General features: G+C 41.6%; 1 protein-coding gene across 2 annotated transcripts in view; it reads right to left on the reverse strand.

Moving 5' to 3' along the window:
• The window catches only part of emid1 (EMI domain containing 1), a 91,157-nt gene that overhangs the window by 58,454 nt on the left and 15,037 nt on the right, over nucleotides 1–17,666 (reverse strand). The gene's annotated exons all lie outside the window — the stretch shown is intronic.

Raw genomic sequence — 17,666 nt, forward strand, 5'->3', positions numbered from 1 at the left:
GGCCTAACTGGTCAAAATGGCAATATCCAAATGGTGGAACTGCCACTGAAAAAGACGTGAGAAATTGACAAAAGAGGGGTGATCGCCTGCCTCAAGTTCATGGCAAAAATCTGGGTTCATTGAAGCACCCATGGATAGCTCCAAATTCTTCTTTTTTCAAATATTTTCACCATTTCATCCGAGGGGAACTGAATAATAGAAATGCAACTCATTATAACTATCCTCATCCATATTTTAACATGCTGCAAATTAAATCTAAACTAAAAGCCTGAAAAGGCAACAGTTAGAACGTTAGTACACAGAGTCATTTATGGAAATGATACCGTCTCATCTAGTCATATTGGTGTGCACTGACAGGTTTTTGGAACATTGCAAACTGGCCCATTGCAACTAGCTGCAAGTTTCAACTCCTCTTGTTGAGTCTCTGCATAGCAGCAAAGATGAGCAGGCAAACATAGCTTTCATAAGAAGAAGAAAGTTGGCGTCTTAGGGATTAAGTTACAAGATTTAGCTGGTTAAAAAGAAGAAAAATGACTCTGCCCGTCTTAGATTATTTGGATTCAGTCCCGATGCTAAAGGTAAGCTAACAAACACTGTAGATCACTGACTGGTCAGAGTAGCGTTTCGTTGTGACACAGGCATTACAGAGGTTCTCAACACCGAAGTGGAGTGTTTTTTTTCCCCCTTGTGAGAATACTGCCGGCTATGATCATCACCTCTGCCGATGTTGTGGGAGTACTGAGTACAGGTGAGTGCAGTCTAGTCGAGCAGTTTTACACAAATTGATGCCATAATACCGTAAAATGTAACATGTCAGGAGGGTATGAAGGTATGAAAAAATGAATACCGACCAAGCCTAGAAAACAGCCATTGATTCATTCACCCACCCTTGCATTCAGAGATATTTCCACCCATCCAGGATTTGATCAAGACAATCACAGTTATTTATTTAATATTTGATTTGGTTGATATAACGACAGACAGAGGTCCAGATTTGAAAAGTCAGTGATGTCACACATTTCGGGGACAATGCACCGGGCGCACTGAACTCAGAGCAAACATTCAAACTTTCCGACAGCGCTGATCAAATATGAATCAAGATTCTACTAATTGTCATTTTTGAATTTGTCTACTATGATCAAAGTCCAATATGACCTGATAATGTACAGTTCGTCCAGTGTTGCAATGGTGAACACTTAAATATTTAACCAGTTAAAAGCTTCACTGATTGAAAAATCTCCTTTTCAGGAGTTAAAACAATGAGAACAATACAAACACACGAAACTGTCACACACAACATGAGTGAAACCACAGTATCAATTTAATATGGAGTACAAGGTCAGGGACAGAAACAATTATGGCGCAGGTATTTCTAAAGTGATTTTGAAAAAAGAAAATTAAAAGGATCCTTCAAAATCAACTTGAATTTCTCCGTAGTGATCAGCTCTGCCAGTTTCAGATCCTTGTGTAAATGATTCCAGGATGAATGGGCAGCATATTTAAAAACTTAATTACTGAGTTCTGTTCTCACTCTTGGCACCAGCAAACCCTTAAATTTTCTGAGAGCAAAGGCTGTACTGATCCTGATTTCCACACATATGTACACATATCTGAACAACATCAAATGCACAACATCAAATGCACAACATCAAATGCAAACTGCAGGTATTCCAGAGGTTTTACTACTGAAGGGGATGAACAAAAGATGACTGTATCATCTACATAGGAATGGTAGGCATCTTTTGATAAATTGTCATTAAGGTTATTTACCTATATAGAAAACAACAGTGGTCCCAGAACCCTGCGGCATGCCTTTTGATACAGGGAGGAAGGTAGAGGAAGACCGAGCAAACTGAGCACATTGTGTTCTAGCAAGCACACATGAAGACAGACTAACACAGACAACAGAGCAAAATGGCTTTAAAAAGTTGTATACTTGGTTATTTTGATGAGTGTCTGGCTGTCGGCCCTCGTGTCTCCACAAAGCTGACCAGACATGGACACATGGGGCCACATACGGTCCCCATCAGGTGAGCTGAAGCCTTTTAAGAAGACAACATGGAGGGCAGCCAACAGAAATAAAGGGGCCATGACATCATCCTCTGTCTGTCAGCCCTCTGCAGTCAATGACAGCAACAGACAGAGCAGATAGAGCTCTGACTCTGGCACAGTAGCTGCTTGTGATTTACTGTGCTGTCAGTCTATCTGTCATATAGCACACATGCAACTGATATACAGTGTGTGTGTGTGTATATGTGTGCAGAATGAGAGAGAAAGTGAGTGTGTGTCCTGTATCAGGTTTATTAATTAAAGCAATTCAGCAAGTTCAGTTTTTCTTCATGTTTGTGTGGCCTTGAGTCGTCTGTGGTGTGAAGATTTAATTTTAGTCTGAGTGAGTCTGTCTGTGCATACACACATGATATATATATGTGTGTGTGAGAGAGAACAGGTGTTTTTGGAGCCCTAAACATGTGTGCATGTGTGTGTGAGCATGAGTGTTTGTTTGCTGCCAGACACTGGCTGTGAGCTCAGCATGAATGAGTGGGAGAGCCATAAACACCTGAGAAGGCAGGAACACACAGACACCCTCTCTGGACTGTATTTATGGTCCTGATTGAGGCAGCGGGGAGAGAGGAGGGAGCTGCGGAGTCGTCATGCACAGCTCAGCTCTGGCTGTGGCGAGGGTCCAACCAAAACACCGGGGCTGTTAAAGCCCCCCTGGATGAGTCCCCGGGGGCAGTGGAGCGGACGGAATGCAGGCCTGGGTTTAGAGGTTCAGGGGTACGTCCTGTTGTTAATGAGCTCACCCCGCTGGGCCTCTCTGGCTCTGAGCCTCCCGACGCTGCCCCACCAGCAACACCAGCACTGCCACAGTCCCGTCCTCCGTCCAGCCACAAAAACTGGGGCTGGACCAGTGAAGCATACCACACTGCCTGAACAGTCACCACAACATCACTCTGTGGCCCTGAGATGATCTTAAAAAGCAAGCAAGAAGACGGTGAAGGAAAGAAGTGCCGTGCCAAGTTGAAATGGTCTGAGCAGTACTGTAGACTTAACATGTCTGAATGTGTGCACAGGAACGTGTGTGTGTGTGTGTGTGTGTGTGTGTGTGTGTGTGTGGATATTAGGAGAAGCCCCTGAGACATGACCCAGACGATGCAGGAGAGCAAAGCAGATATGAGCACTTTCCTAAATGATGCATGTCTTACATGCTCTATTAGCACAGAGTAAACAGCACTCTGCAACCATGAAACACACACTTTCTGTGCAGCACTGTGGTGGTGAAAACAGCTATGAGTGACAAAGCCCATTCATTTCAAAAGTTCAGTGTGTAAGATCTACGGGGAATTATTAGGAGAACATATCTACAGAAGGTGCAGGTCCTCTTCCACGAGGCTGCTAAGTTGCACCACCATATTTCTGCAGTAACCCAGAATAGACAAACGTAGAACGTAGAACATGGTAGGTTCTCCTACACAGTTGGATGGGAAGGATGAGGCAAGTGCACCACTTAATGCCGCTAAATCCTGCACATTGGTCCTTTAAATAGTACATTTTTAAACACAAAGACAACTTAACATGTCTTGCTGAAGCTCAGGATATAAGTGCAATGTGGATGATGATGAATGCTTAGAGATGGTTTGAAAGTTTAAACCAGGTTTGAGCTGGCTGAGGATAAACATCTAGATCAAGATATGATGATATGATAATTACTTTTTTGTGGGATAATTCTGCCCTTTATATGATGTATGTATGATCAATAATTCTAAAAATTCTAATTTTGACATTCATATGGTCAACATGTCTTCATTCCATTTTGTTCAATAAGAGTGATTTGATAGTTAAAACTGACTGGCGTTGTTTGAGCCCATTGCTGTCTTTTTTTTTTAGGGGACCAATCGTTTTGGTCATTTTACTTTCCTAATTTAATCGCTTCCTTCCGAAAGAGAAAGGCAAGAGCAACTGCTTACAGACAGACTCTAATTCAGCAGCATGGAATGAATCGCCCAACCCTACCCTGGATCTGGAAAAGAATTTATTATCTAATAGTGATGTGTGAGTCATGAATCAGTGGTTCAAAACTCGAGATTCTTCTTAGTGAATCAGGAGTGAGTCCTCGTCTCCTCTAACTTGTTCACTGACTCACCCCTCCTTCCTGCTACTAGCTACTGCAAACTGTGAAAAGGAGGTAAGACCCTGTGTCATTTACACCATTATATTAACAATATTCGAGGAAATGTATCAGGGTTATATCTATATCAACCAGCCTTGTGAGACAAGCAAGTACTTTGGCTACTGTGGTACTTGCTCTCCCTGCCTGTAGCACACGCACTGCACTGAGCTGAAGGTCTGCCGCCGCCACTGTATAAATCATTCATTCACCTACAAGCTTCATGCCACAGTCAGGAACCATTCATGAATGAGCATCATAATCCCTGCAAAATTACTTACTTCACTATCAGGATTTGATCTATTCTGTCCTATAACATCTGGAAAGTCTAAATCATTTTATCCCCATTCAAATTAGCAGAGGGCTAAACAGGAAGTTAGCTGGCAGAAGTCTCTGGTACACATGGTCTATGGCTGCTGGGTGTGAGAACCTGACTCTTTCTGGTGAGTGATTCATACAAACTCGATTCAGTAAAAAGAGTCGAACTTCCTTTCTCTAATGTCAAAACACATTTCTGCCCAAATCTTGTGAGATAGCTGTTGTTGCCACTCACAAGTGGTAGTATGTTTCAAACTCAGTTCTGGGAGCCCTGCAGTCTGGATTTGAATGTTTGCCCTGACTTGTGATCATTTTAGAGTCTCTGAATGAATATTTGGTTTTTAGTACTTGGGTACATTGTCCTGCTTAAAACAACAAGCTAAAAACACTTGCAAGTGATCTTTCAAAGAAGTCAATTTCTCACAACTCTCACTCCCACAACACATCTTACTTTAAAGTTTAACCTTGCCAGCAGTGTGTAGCTCCAACTTTATATGTCAGACATTTGATCTCTAGAAGTAAGTTCTATTATCCCCTACTCTTCATCTCCTAGCCAATCAAGTGAGGTCATTTCTCTTCGGTCAAGACGATTGGCTCCTTGAGGAAAGGCCTGCTCCTCTGTCAGGTTTAAGCTCTGAGAGCCAACCAGGAATGTCTCTAATTAGGCTGAACTGGTGGTGCAGTTCATCCAAGCCTCCTCTGCACTCTCGTCTTCAGTCCAGAACTAATCACAACCATCAGCACCACTCCCCTCATCCCCGCTGAGCGTCGTATCACCCACATGAGCAAATGGAAATATATGCAAAGACCCGCTCAAAATAGAGCTCAAGAGTCAAATGGGGGCAGTGACTTTTAAATTCTACAGCTTACCCAAGAGTTGCAGCGTGTGGTGGCTGGGAAACTGAGACCGAACCGGAGGACTAGAGGGGGGGATGTTTGGGAGGTCTGTGATATGAGAGGCCGTAAATGATGTCACCACAACACGCCACAGCACAATGTCTGTGATGTGGTGGTCTGTTTGTGGTTTAGTGTACATGGGAGTGGAGGAGGTTTGAAGGTCGGCTTCATAAAATCCCCACCCACCGAGCCACAACACTCGAGCCTCTCTAATGTGGTGTTGTATATGTTTATGAACTCATAACAGTGACAAATGAGCAGCTAAGATCATCAGGACTACTGGGAGTATACAGAAACCACAGAGAAAGGATATCTGATCTAAAAGCAACTGTTTTCATTGTGTTTTTCTGTTTTTGTGGTCCAGAATGTGGATTTAACTGGGGGTTTAGGGCTGAGACAGCGGTAAGAGGGAGACATCACTGAAATTTACAGGAATTCATATGACTGAAAAGAGAGCATGACAATTTAAGAGTGATTTGTGTCGGAGTAGAGTTGAAACAATCAATCAGTTGAGAGAAAATAAATCAGAAACAAGTGGCGATTTAATGTGTATATTTGCTTCTCAAATGTGAAGATTTGCTTTTTTCATTTTATATGGAGCCAAATTGAATATCTTTGGGATTTGGAGGTTTGGTCACACACACACACACAAAAAATATTGAATGCATTACCTTAAAGGGTAACTGCAGTATTTTTCATTCTGTCCATCTTCATGGACAACTACACAGCATCAAAGAACATCCAATAAAAGATTGTTATTGTAAGTGCTATTTCTGGTTAAACCAAATGTATATTACTCTTTTTTTTTTTTTTTTTTTTTTTTAGTGATCCTCTCCATAATGTCAGGCACAGTCTGGTACCAGAGTTAAGGACAATATTCATGACATTTCATTGACAATTAATAAAATAATCTTTCTTCAAACTTAAAATTGATGACATCGGAGTGCATCTTCAAAGTAGCATAAAAAAAGACACTTTTTCAGTATTTGTGCTTCTTGTATTTTTATCATGAAGAGGGACTGGACCACGTAGGCTGTGACGCTCCACCATTACATGAATGTTTTGTCAGTGCTGTCTTATTATGTTTTTGTTACTTCTCCTTCAGAGTTCTGTCCAGCCAGTGCTGTCCTCTCTGAAACAGCAGCTTGGTATGCTAGCTACTATTGGCTGAGTCCATCTGCAAATGACCAACACAAGATTAAGTAATTGCAAATTTGATGGGACACAACAGATAAACATCATTCACTCACATTCACTCCTAACTGACAGTCCCAAGCCAGAATAAATGGGAAGGGTTGCATCAGAAAGGATATCTTGCATAAAAAGCTTATGCCAAATCAAATATGTGGATCATGATAATGAGATTCCTACACAAGGTTAGGCACACTGTGGTGGTCTGTAATTGGGGAGGAGCCGAAAAAAGAAGTAGAATCAGTTAATCAAGAAAACAGTGACTAGAAAAAGGAAAAAAAAATGTCTAAATTTCAGTTGTGAATATTTTCTGGTTTCTTCACTCTTCTGTGACAATAAACTGAATGTCTTTGGTTTGTGGACAAAGCAAGACAGTTTATGGAGCAACCAAGCAATTAAGTAATTGACAAAATAATGAAATAATGAAATAATCATTGGTTGCAGCCCTAAGTAAAAGCCAAAAAAAAAAAAAAAGTTTATGAAACTATTCTGACAAATTAAATTGAGAGATGGTGATTTGGGGTTATGAAAGGTATTGCCATCCTTCTCAGAGGGCTGCAGCCACTGGGTCCGCTGAACTCATCACAGCTGTATGGAACCAACAGAACCCCGAGCGTAGGCACTTCATCAATGCTGCCATTGTCTCCGCACTGACGTCACAACGCCAAATATGCTTCATTACCTTCTCAGAGAGTCTACCTAAAGACAGTAGCGCTGTGTTATACAGTACCTACATCGAGCAAATCCATACCTGCAGGCTGAGTGATGGTGATATATTGAAGGGCAGGGAGCAGACGGGGTTAATGCAGCTTTAATGACATCAACCGCTGAGTGGATCAGCGCTCACACCTCCATGATCCAGCAGGATTTTAAAAAGGGCAGGATTTTACAGGTTTTTCTTTTCTTTATCTCCCTACATGATAACAACCCTGTTACCACTTCACTCGTCTTATCGCCTTATCCTGAACAGGAAGCAAGTGTCTTTCTTCTCTCTGCTGCTGCTGATAGCGTGATCTGTGGGGCTGTAAAGAGCCTGTCTGTTTGTGGGTCACTCAGTCAGCACACCAGTCCACTTAAACTACTGGGCGAGGGGAAATGCCTCTGCTTTATTGGGGACAGAAGAATACTCCAGCTGCTGTGGCGTGTGCGTGCGTGTGTGTATTTGTGGGTGTGTGCGTGTCTATTTTCATCCCTAAAAGTTTTTTTGCACTGCTGACTCGGCCCACTTTATTTCTCTTCTGACTGCAGGAAAAACAGTTTTCAATGCACTCCCGGGGGAAGTCTTGGGAAATAATAAATAAATCAGTAAGCAGAAGAGGCATTTCCAGTCCATGAGCCAGATACATAAAACTTAACTCAGAATCAAGGCTAAGCATGTATGAAACTTTAAAAAAGATTCAGCCAAAGAATGGTGCATCTGTATTTCTTGAAGTTGCCTGACATTTATTTTAGATTTAGGAACAGAGCAGACAGCAGACCATGCAGGTAAACAAATGGAGCGTAAAGCATTAAACCAAATGTGGTTCTTCATGTATAGACAGGATATCAATTAAATAAAATAGATATTATCATAAATAATATTTAGTATATGTCTGAGTGAACATGGCTGTACTAGAAAATGATATTCTACCATTACTGTGTCTGTCTTCTGCCTTTAACTTCCAATATTACAGTCAAACATAGGGCTGTCGCAATAACTGCAATTTTGAAATACTGCGCTATTGACAGTCCAACCACAGGGGATGGCATGCGCTACAACAATTGCTACGTTCATGTTTTTTTCATTCATGAGAGCCAGTGATAGTTTCAGGTCCAGGATGAATTGATGCTGGCTATCGGTTTTCAGGGATTCTGTAGGTTTCAACATGTTTAAGATGAGATGTTTAGATATAATAGAACTTTTTAAGACCCTTATAAATGCAATTTAAGACCTATTTCACGCCCATACGGGTTAAAAAAAAGTACAAAGGATATCATTTTATATGAATGATGTTCATCTACCATGTGTTAAATCTAGAGCACCTCTGCTTTTCATGTTGGAACAGATCAAAATACTTTCCGGAGGTTGCTTACCACAGTTGCAGGAGTTAAAGTTGTGAGTGCTGAGCCCAGACTTTGTTCATGCTCCCGATATGAATACAGAACAATATTGGGTAACAGAAGACATTTGCTGCTGGCTTTATAGTGGTTTATGTTTTTCTGACTTCCCATGAGCCTCCAGAGCCTCTATATTCAAAGTTTCTAATTTGAGGGTTTTCTTACACAAGGCTGCAAATTCTTTATTTTCAGCTGGCTTAAACTGAGCCCCGAATGTAATTTTCATGCATCAGATCTATCTGAAGATGCATTTTATGACATTAGAAGAAAGCAACATTAAAGAAACAATTATGTGTTTGATGAGGAGACGCCATGTGGACAACTGTTGTAATATTGAGGGACAGTCAATAGACATCATGTGAACTTTAAGCCTCATTTGAAGCTAGCTAAACTAGCTAAATAACAAGAGTAGCAGGTTTGATGTCAGTGACTGTTTTTTCATGTTTCTTTTTGTGAAACTTTATACTTCAGTACTGTCTTAGCTTGGCTAGTGTTTGGTAGTGCTGTATGTAACGTGAAAATTACTTGATAGACATACCTTGAAGATAATAATATCTATGAAAGAGAAACTGTTAAACAGCAGGAATTCCTTTGTGATGTTGCGTAACTAGGACTAGCACGCAGCAGCTAGCTTGCTCAGACCATAAAGTTGCCCGATTAAGTTGCTGGGCAGTGAGATGACATCCACAGATGACTTTACATTGCAACATCAACGCACCAAATTAGTTAATTTATCATAAATAAAATAATTTGCAGAAACAAACAAAAGAATGGCACTAATACTGCATTTCATGCTGCTGAGCCAAACTAAATAACAGCAGGGGAAAGTCCGTCACCACGACGGCCCAAACATAAAACATCCAGGCATAAGGAATTATAATTCTTAAAACTGTATCATTATTATTCCACAGCATGAGAGGATTGTGCTGTACAGTGTGGTTTGCATGGAACATTTCATATTGTAATGTCATAATACTATCATAATTATTAGTATATATTCCAATTTAAATACCTAAACTACTCTATGAAGTATAATTAAGGGATTTTTCATAAACCTGATGCACATACCAGTGCTCACTTACGTAAGAAGAAGACAGTAAAGAAAGGAGAAGAGAAGAGAAGAGAAGAGAAGAGAAGAGAAGAGAAGAGAAGAGAAGAGAAGAGAAGAGAAGAGAGAAAACTTCCCTGCACTGTTTGGTTTAGGTCAGCTGGTCGGTTATTTTCAGTGGTGTTGTTTGTTAATTAAGGACTATTATGACAATTCCCCTGAGCGGAGCAGCATGGGCTGAAAGAGGCTGGACGCTCCCATGTCTAATCTCATCTGGGGCCCTCAGCCCAGTTCGCCTTCACTTCAGCTGCTTCCAATTTGGGTTCAGCACTTGTGCTGCGCTGGCCATTTACATAACTATGAATATCAGCTGCTGTGGCCTTTTTCTGCACGCTGGCTGCAGCCTGCCTCCCTCCCTGCATGTATGTGATTTGTGTGTCTTTGTAGATCTCGTCTCATGATTGCATAAATGCTCTGGATAAGGGGCGTGAATGCAGATGACATGAGGCTAGTTTTTTTGTGAATGGTTTGGAGCAAAGACGTATTTAACACCTGCTAAAGCAAACAGAGGGGACTCGAGGAATGTGACTGAAAGAAAAGAGGAGGGCTGAATGAAAAGGTGACTCCCTGCTTTGTCAGACTCTGATCATGCTGCTCTGTGTGGTCTAAAGAGGAGTGGGAGTGGAGGTCACCTGCTCTTGTTCAGCTCCCTCCCCTCTGACCTCAGGCTGGGGTCGCTCCACTCACAGCTCCTACTGCCTGCCGCCATTAAAGCAGCTAATCACGCCGAACAGCTGCATCCCTCACTGTACAAATCCTCAACACCTCGCTCTGCTCTCCCACCCACACACTCACTCTGGCAGGCAGACAGACACCAGCAGTCCACGCACTCCCACTCTTCCTTTGCTAATGGCAAGCTGCAGCCGACTGATGTTTAAAGCACGGGGTTTAGCGTGGAGGCCTGTGATAAGCCGCGCTGAGCTGTGAAAACACAGATTACATTTCTGCGGCTTATTACAGACAGCGCGCCTCTGCCTCCCAGCCATACCGTAATTGCGACCCAAAAACCACAGCCTCCGCTTGGCTGTGAGATACGGCTTGATGGGGACCCCCGCGGCAGAGCTTTGACAGCCGTGCTAATTCAAGTCTACGTTCCCCCATATGTTCTGCAACATGGAGGCCCCCTTCTGTGATAAGCTGCAGCCATATTTCTTTTAAAGTTTTGTCCTCCATACATCAAATCAGGTCCAAGATATGAGCCACTGTCTCTTGGTGTCATCCTTACACTTAAAGACTCCACTAAATACATAGTCTATTACCTTCAGTAGATGGTGGTCTTTACGCCACCAGTTTAGAGAGACAGCAAACCTGTGCTAATTGCAACGCCTGATTGGGTGAACTAAATCTGTCATTTTCTTTAGTCTGTGGCCAAACAGGTAAATAAGGTCTCCAACGTAACAAGTGTTTACATCTTTATGAATGAGATGCAAACACTTTTAAATAACATCATGAAAAAAGAAAGATGCTGCCATTACATTATATGTACGTGACACAAGGGTTTTCTATCCGGACGCTATGATTTGTTCTAGAGTGCACACTTAAACGGATATTGATTTTTTTTTTTTGGTGGACTTTTTTAAGGAGCTAAAATACCTTTTTTCTGCCGACCTTGTCCACAGCAGTACATTTCTTAGCTTGTATGCTGGTGCTCCTCTCTGCTTCTCCAAATGCCAGCTGCCATCAACTGTAGGTAACACACTGACTAACGGTAAGTACCTCATACAACCCCACTTCAAAAAAATCCAAACTATCCCTTTAAAATTTGCAGATAGACCCCAGAAAAACACCTGTGAATTTTATAGGTTTCCATGACTGCTGAGTGTGCAATCAGCCTTCATTTCTGCTGATGCTGATGCAACCTGCATGGGATAGTCTTTGAGAGCCAACTCTAATGTAATAATGTTCCTTTTTACGGGTCACATTTGATATTCTCATATCACAAAATTGCCTCTAAATGAGGTATAATTTTGATATTTGTGTTTGATGTAGCATAAGTTGGGATATCCCAACTGAAAACAAGCATTTACTTACTTGGAATGCCAAAGCCAACCAGGCATACATTAAATCCCTGTTTCTGGCAGGCAATAAAAGTGCCTCCATCTGCAAATACTTAGCCTATTTTTTTTTTTTCTCAGGCTCAATCAGAGATAAAGACCATTGTGTTCCAGGTCTAGAAGTAAGACAATATCTCCCAAACCTCATAGAAAACAATTAGGACCCAGTAATTACACCACTGGCCTGGAATTCCAGCCAAGTCCTGAGGTTGGGGTGAAGAAATAAAGACAAAGCGAGCAAATGTGAAAGGTGCTTGTCTCATGCAGTGTTATCTTACTCCGCTTGGACTCTGATGGAGTGAGTTTGTTTATCACTTTGGGTGTGACGTAATGTTTTGCTTTTGGAGCCCTCAGTTTGAATGTGATAAGCCAAAAATGCTCACAAGTCTCTTTGTGTATGACTAGATGAGAGCACTGGCATGAACTCTTCCCATAATGTTCTCTCATTTATCTCTGTGCTCTGTATTTCAGTTTGGGAAAAGCACAATCCAAAACCTAAACAGTGACACATTATCTCAACTTCAGACTGGACTTGTTGATTTACGCATGTTGACCAATTGGCTGGCAGGCAGCAGGGTGAGAACGGAGGGACACAAGAGAAAACAACTCTCTCATCTGCATGTGAAATATAACCGTATCAACGACTGCGCTCGGGGCTTAAAACACATTTCCTTTCCTCTCTTGCACTGTAAAGCAGCCGCAGCCCCAGCAGAGTCCTGCTGGTATGGACATTGTTGAGATCTGCTGTAATGCAGACCGGCGGCCTTGGGAATCAGACGTGGCCAGGGGCTTTTGGGGTGGCCTGGTGAGAAGACGGTGGAGTTAAAAGCAGGGGTAGTGTGAGTAAATGAGCGGATCATACACATTTTCCACAGTCTGTGAAAAGCAGACAAGCAGAGGAAAAGGGATGATGGGAGGAAATGTATACATAAGCAACACTGGAACTCCAAAAGAGGTCTTTAAAGGTATACGTATCCAGTGTTAGCTGTTTATGAGATTTATGAGATCAAAAACATTGTTTTCTAATGTCTGACCTCGACAGCAGTAGGATAATAGTTATTTCAGGTTGTACACATGTATCAGTATTTTAAATGCAAGTCAAATGCCACCGTCAAATTAAACTTGAGGCCAATTTTATATTAAAAAAACATCACAATGTAAAAGTAACGCCTATATTTCCTTGTGTGACGTTAATTTTTATTGCAAAATTGGCCTTAAATTTACTTAAATGAAAAAGTCCTTTGAGTAAACACATATATTGTCAGTTAAAAATGCCTTACAAGTAAGGCAAAAAACTGGTTGAGTTAAATAACTTGAGTTCAAATTGATAGGTGTGAAAAAAGTGTCCTTGATGATATTAATCAAAATTTTCCTATCCAGGGTCTGAAATGAGGCTATACCAAAGTAGAATATTATTTCATGTGCTGAAAATTTCTATAGTTCATCTACAGACAGTCTGTTGTCATAATGAATGTAGTCAGCTTCCTCATATAGCGTGGACTTGAATGATTGCCCCACTTTTTACAGATCATCTTTTTCCCAGGAATTGGTGGAGTTGGATAATTATGTAATGGGCAATCTCTCCTCCACATTATTTAATCAATATTGTTCCTTCTATTTTTATTCTAAATAGGGAATATGCAAGAAATCAACAGTTGACAAGTCCAGTGGCATGATGTGATAAAAGGCTAAACAGAATCACTGGAGAAGATTTAAAATAAGCTAGAAAGTAAACCCACAGAAAATTGTGTGTTTGCTGGTTAGCTAACTAACAAGCTCCACTATGCCATCCACACAGGTGCTACAGTGGAAACCAAGGGACAAAGTTTGCAAACACAAATATAAAAAATCTAAGACTATCAGGATAACAGAGGCATTTGCACTCCACTCCTGTTGATTTCACCAAAAATTAAATGTATAGTAGTGATGTGCAGATGGGCTCTGAGTTTAACTGAGTCCGCATGTATGCATAAATAAACCACCCACCACCCACTCAAACATATTATTTTTCAGATTTAGAGACCCACACCAGCACCTCTGCCTGCCCCTGTCAGCTGTTTCCTTTTAAATACTGTCAAGCAGGACAAGTGTTTCAGATGACTTCTTTACTGTGTGTTGTATTGATGTATGAGTATTTTCTTTAATGATTGATTAGAGGCTGCTTTAAGTTTGTTTTCATGCATACAGTAATGTCACTGTAGTTATAAACCTGGCAGGACAGAGGAAACTCTCCAGAGGAAGATAATCAAAGAAGCTGCACCTATGAACCCCCCCCCCCCCCCCCCCCCACACCCCCACCCCCCCCAGCTGGGGAGGTGCACCCTGTTTCTCACCCACAACACATCCACTAACAACCAGAGTGTTATTTTTTATGACTGGTCCACCCAATCCACATATTAACAGCAGTGCCTGTGGTTATAGTTGCAGCCCAGGCATTTTGTGCTTGTAGTTTAGCTTACACCATGCTTACAGCATTCAATAAATTAATAATTAAGACCTTCAAAAAAGAATATTAGACTTTTAAATACTTTTTAAGGCCGTTATTATGTGAATTTAAGACATTTGAATACTTTTTAAAGACCTGTAACCACCCTGTGTTTGTTCTTTTATATGACAGGGGTGCTTCATTTACAGAGCTTGTTTAATTCAGTCCAACTCGAGGTCAAACAAGTGCTCAGAGCCGTCTGGAAATCCACAAAGAAATGTGTGGAGATTTGCAGATGGAGCCACACACAGGTATTAAGAGGCTGGATTTGAAACTTGCACCCACTGAACTACCGAGTGCAGCTTTAACTTTCTCTTGGCAACACTATGGCAACAAATTTAAACACAATCCGGCCTCCAGCTTTGCCCGTGTGGCAAGCTTTTATTTCTCCTTAAAGCGGCAAACGAGGCAGACAGCAGCAGGGTATCAGGTTCTGCGCTGGCAAGAGGTTCTGCTCACGCGGCAGGAGCAGAACAAAGCGCCGGTGGCCCTGGATAGCATCCATGGTGCCGGAGAGTAAAGGCCCCGTGAATAGGACCTGTCACTTCCACTCAGCGCCGCCTGTGATCTGAGCCACCCGGAACGACGCTCAGATAAGTGGCTAATCCCAGCATCCCTGCTGGCTCGACAGCCCCCTACTGCCATGACAACCGGAGGGGAATCTCCTCCAGCAACAACTTAATTGGATAATTTCCTCCCAGTTTGAGTGTGTGTTCCTCTGCTTTTGTTAAGTAAAGTCTGGCTCGTCTGAATGTGAATGTGTGTTTTGACTTTGACAGTGGGGAAGGTCTCAAACAAGACATTCAGGCAGTTTTGATCACTGTTCATTTCAATTTTAGTCAGTTTTCACAATAACAAGTCAATAACTAAACAAAAAGTAATCTTTCATCAACAAATAAAAACTAGACAAAAAATAGGAACGAGTTGGGAAGAGATCAAATGTCTTTGTGTGGTCAAGAGGTCAGACGCACACAGCTGAATAGTACTGAACTGCACTTGCCGCATGTCTCATAAACTGTACAGAAATATCAGCATGGGCGAAAAACATTTCACATTTCATGTAAATTAAATGACACGCCAAAAATAATATGTGTCAAGTTTCACTGGTCTTAAATTGAAACAAATACGTAACAAAAAGAAGAATGCACATTTGAGGAAATTGTAGTATACTTAATATTAGACAGTTGGAGCAAGTTTCACAGACAAGGTTTGACTTCTCTTTTGCAGTGTTTGTGAGGGAGCATGGACTACTTGGAATATCTAAATCAGGGGTCCCTTTTTCCCTTAAAGGGTCGAACCTGAAATTAATGGTGGGCCATCAAAAGCAAACATCGATGCAAAATGTTCCCGCTGTGATGAGGACTACAATCTTAACCAAGTGAGCTACCAGCACTCACAAATATAAAACAGCATAAATAACCATTTATATTCTCTGAAAATTAATGGGGTTTTTTTTAGCACGCCAAATCAAACCTTGTGGTGGGCCAACTTTGGTGAGCGGGTTCCACTTTCAGCAGCCCTGATTTAAATGAAGACCAACATGCGTTTCAGAGGCCGAACACTTTCAATAAATGTGGCGACGCCTGCGAGCTAGTTCAGGCAGACAACTCAAGCTGCACAGCCAATCGCGTGACATACCTCACCCCAGATAGTACATACCAAACGCACCCTTGCAATCTGGCGGTCTATTTAAACTACTGAACCTCCTATTTCCCCCTCCGCCCTCATGCATTGCTGCCCCGCACAGTGTCGCTGCCTGCTCTTTTTACCCCAACATCCACCTGTAGGCTCCGACGGAGGGTTTCAAGAATTTGCTCATCAGTCCCCTTATGTCTCTACGTAACTTAACCTGCGGAGGACGATGAAGTCGGAGCCTAGACGCCAAACTTAAGTCATGTTCTGCTGCTGAATAAACATTATAAAATGTGAGTTGTCTGACTGAACTGGATATCTTGACACAGTTTGTTTTAGAAGATTTTTGAACAAATTCTTTGTGCCTCTGCTGTTCCAGATTCACACCAGTTCTCATGTTTTTCATTCCACTCTGGGTTTTTGTGAGCACCATTAGTTACTAACCTTGTCCCTGAACTCTGAATAACTGAACCAAATCTAAGCCACGGTCATGAAAGGTACTTAAATCTCCTAGTTGAACTGTTGTAGATTGCAGACAACTGATGGCTTAATCTAACCCCTGTCTATGAAACCAGACCACGATGGGATAAAAGAGCATAAATGTAGTATGATTAATGTTGTTTTTAATTATGGTTAACAGAAGTTTCCTCCAATAGTATGAGTTTGGTAATTCTAGAGAAAAGTTTAAATAATACATTACACTTTAATTAAACCCATTCAATTTTAGTCGACTACTGTAGATTTAATTGACTAAACTCTTATGATATTTATTCAATTAAAACAATTCAGATGAATAAATATGACAAAAGCTACATGGTGTTTTAGTCAAAATACAATAGATTAAACTAAATCAAATATTTGGTGTCAAAATGAACACTGGTTTTAATGTGTGCCATGTGAGAGTGAGCAGAAAAAGTAGACCACAGCACACAACAGGCCACTGGGAGGACTGGGAGTTGCTCTGAGCTCACCTGGGAGTGGGAGCATAAAAGAGAAAAACAGCCTCCGATTTCAGCACCACAAAAAAAGTGAACATTTTAACCACTGCAAACTTTTATTGTGCTTTGTGTCACAAAGCCTGACAATTTACGTTACACCCAGTCAAGTCCTGGGTCCCGGCACAAACAGACGCTCCACCCTTCTCCCTAGACTGCAGAGACACGGGGGCCAGTGCCAGGGGAAGTCATTATACACTGAGAGTGTGTGTGTGTGTGTGTGTGTGTGTGTGTGTGTGTGTGTGTGTGTGTGTGTATGTGTGGTGGGCAGCTACTGTAGTCGAAAAATGAAAACAGCAGCGCTAGCATGGCACTTTAAGAGGATGAAGACTCGGTTCCAGCTGGACCATAAAACTCAAAAACCACACAAAAGAAACAAGCCTTACGTCGTACTACGACCCTCAGAGTGAACACATTAAAACTGATTAATAAAGTGGAGGTATCTGACTCACCCTGAGGAGGCTGAGGGATCTCATTTCTCTACTTCATTTAGAAGACAGAAGCAGCCTTATGTAAGCCTAATGGAAATCACTCCTGTGTTAAAGTATTACTCGTACACGTGTATTGGAAGGCACATACGTAGGCTAAAAATCAAAACCAGAGGGGTGCAGATGGTGATAAATGAATGAGCTTGGAGAGATAAAGAACGCTAAAAAGAAAAGAAGGAAATAGAGAGACAGGTAAAGAAAAGACACTGAGAAAAAAAGAAAAAACATAC

Source organism: Lutjanus erythropterus, chromosome 10 (assembly GCF_056507025.1).
Source record: "Lutjanus erythropterus isolate fLutEry1 chromosome 10, fLutEry1.hap2, whole genome shotgun sequence".
Taxonomy (NCBI): Eukaryota; Metazoa; Chordata; class Actinopteri; order Lutjaniformes; family Lutjanidae; genus Lutjanus; species Lutjanus erythropterus.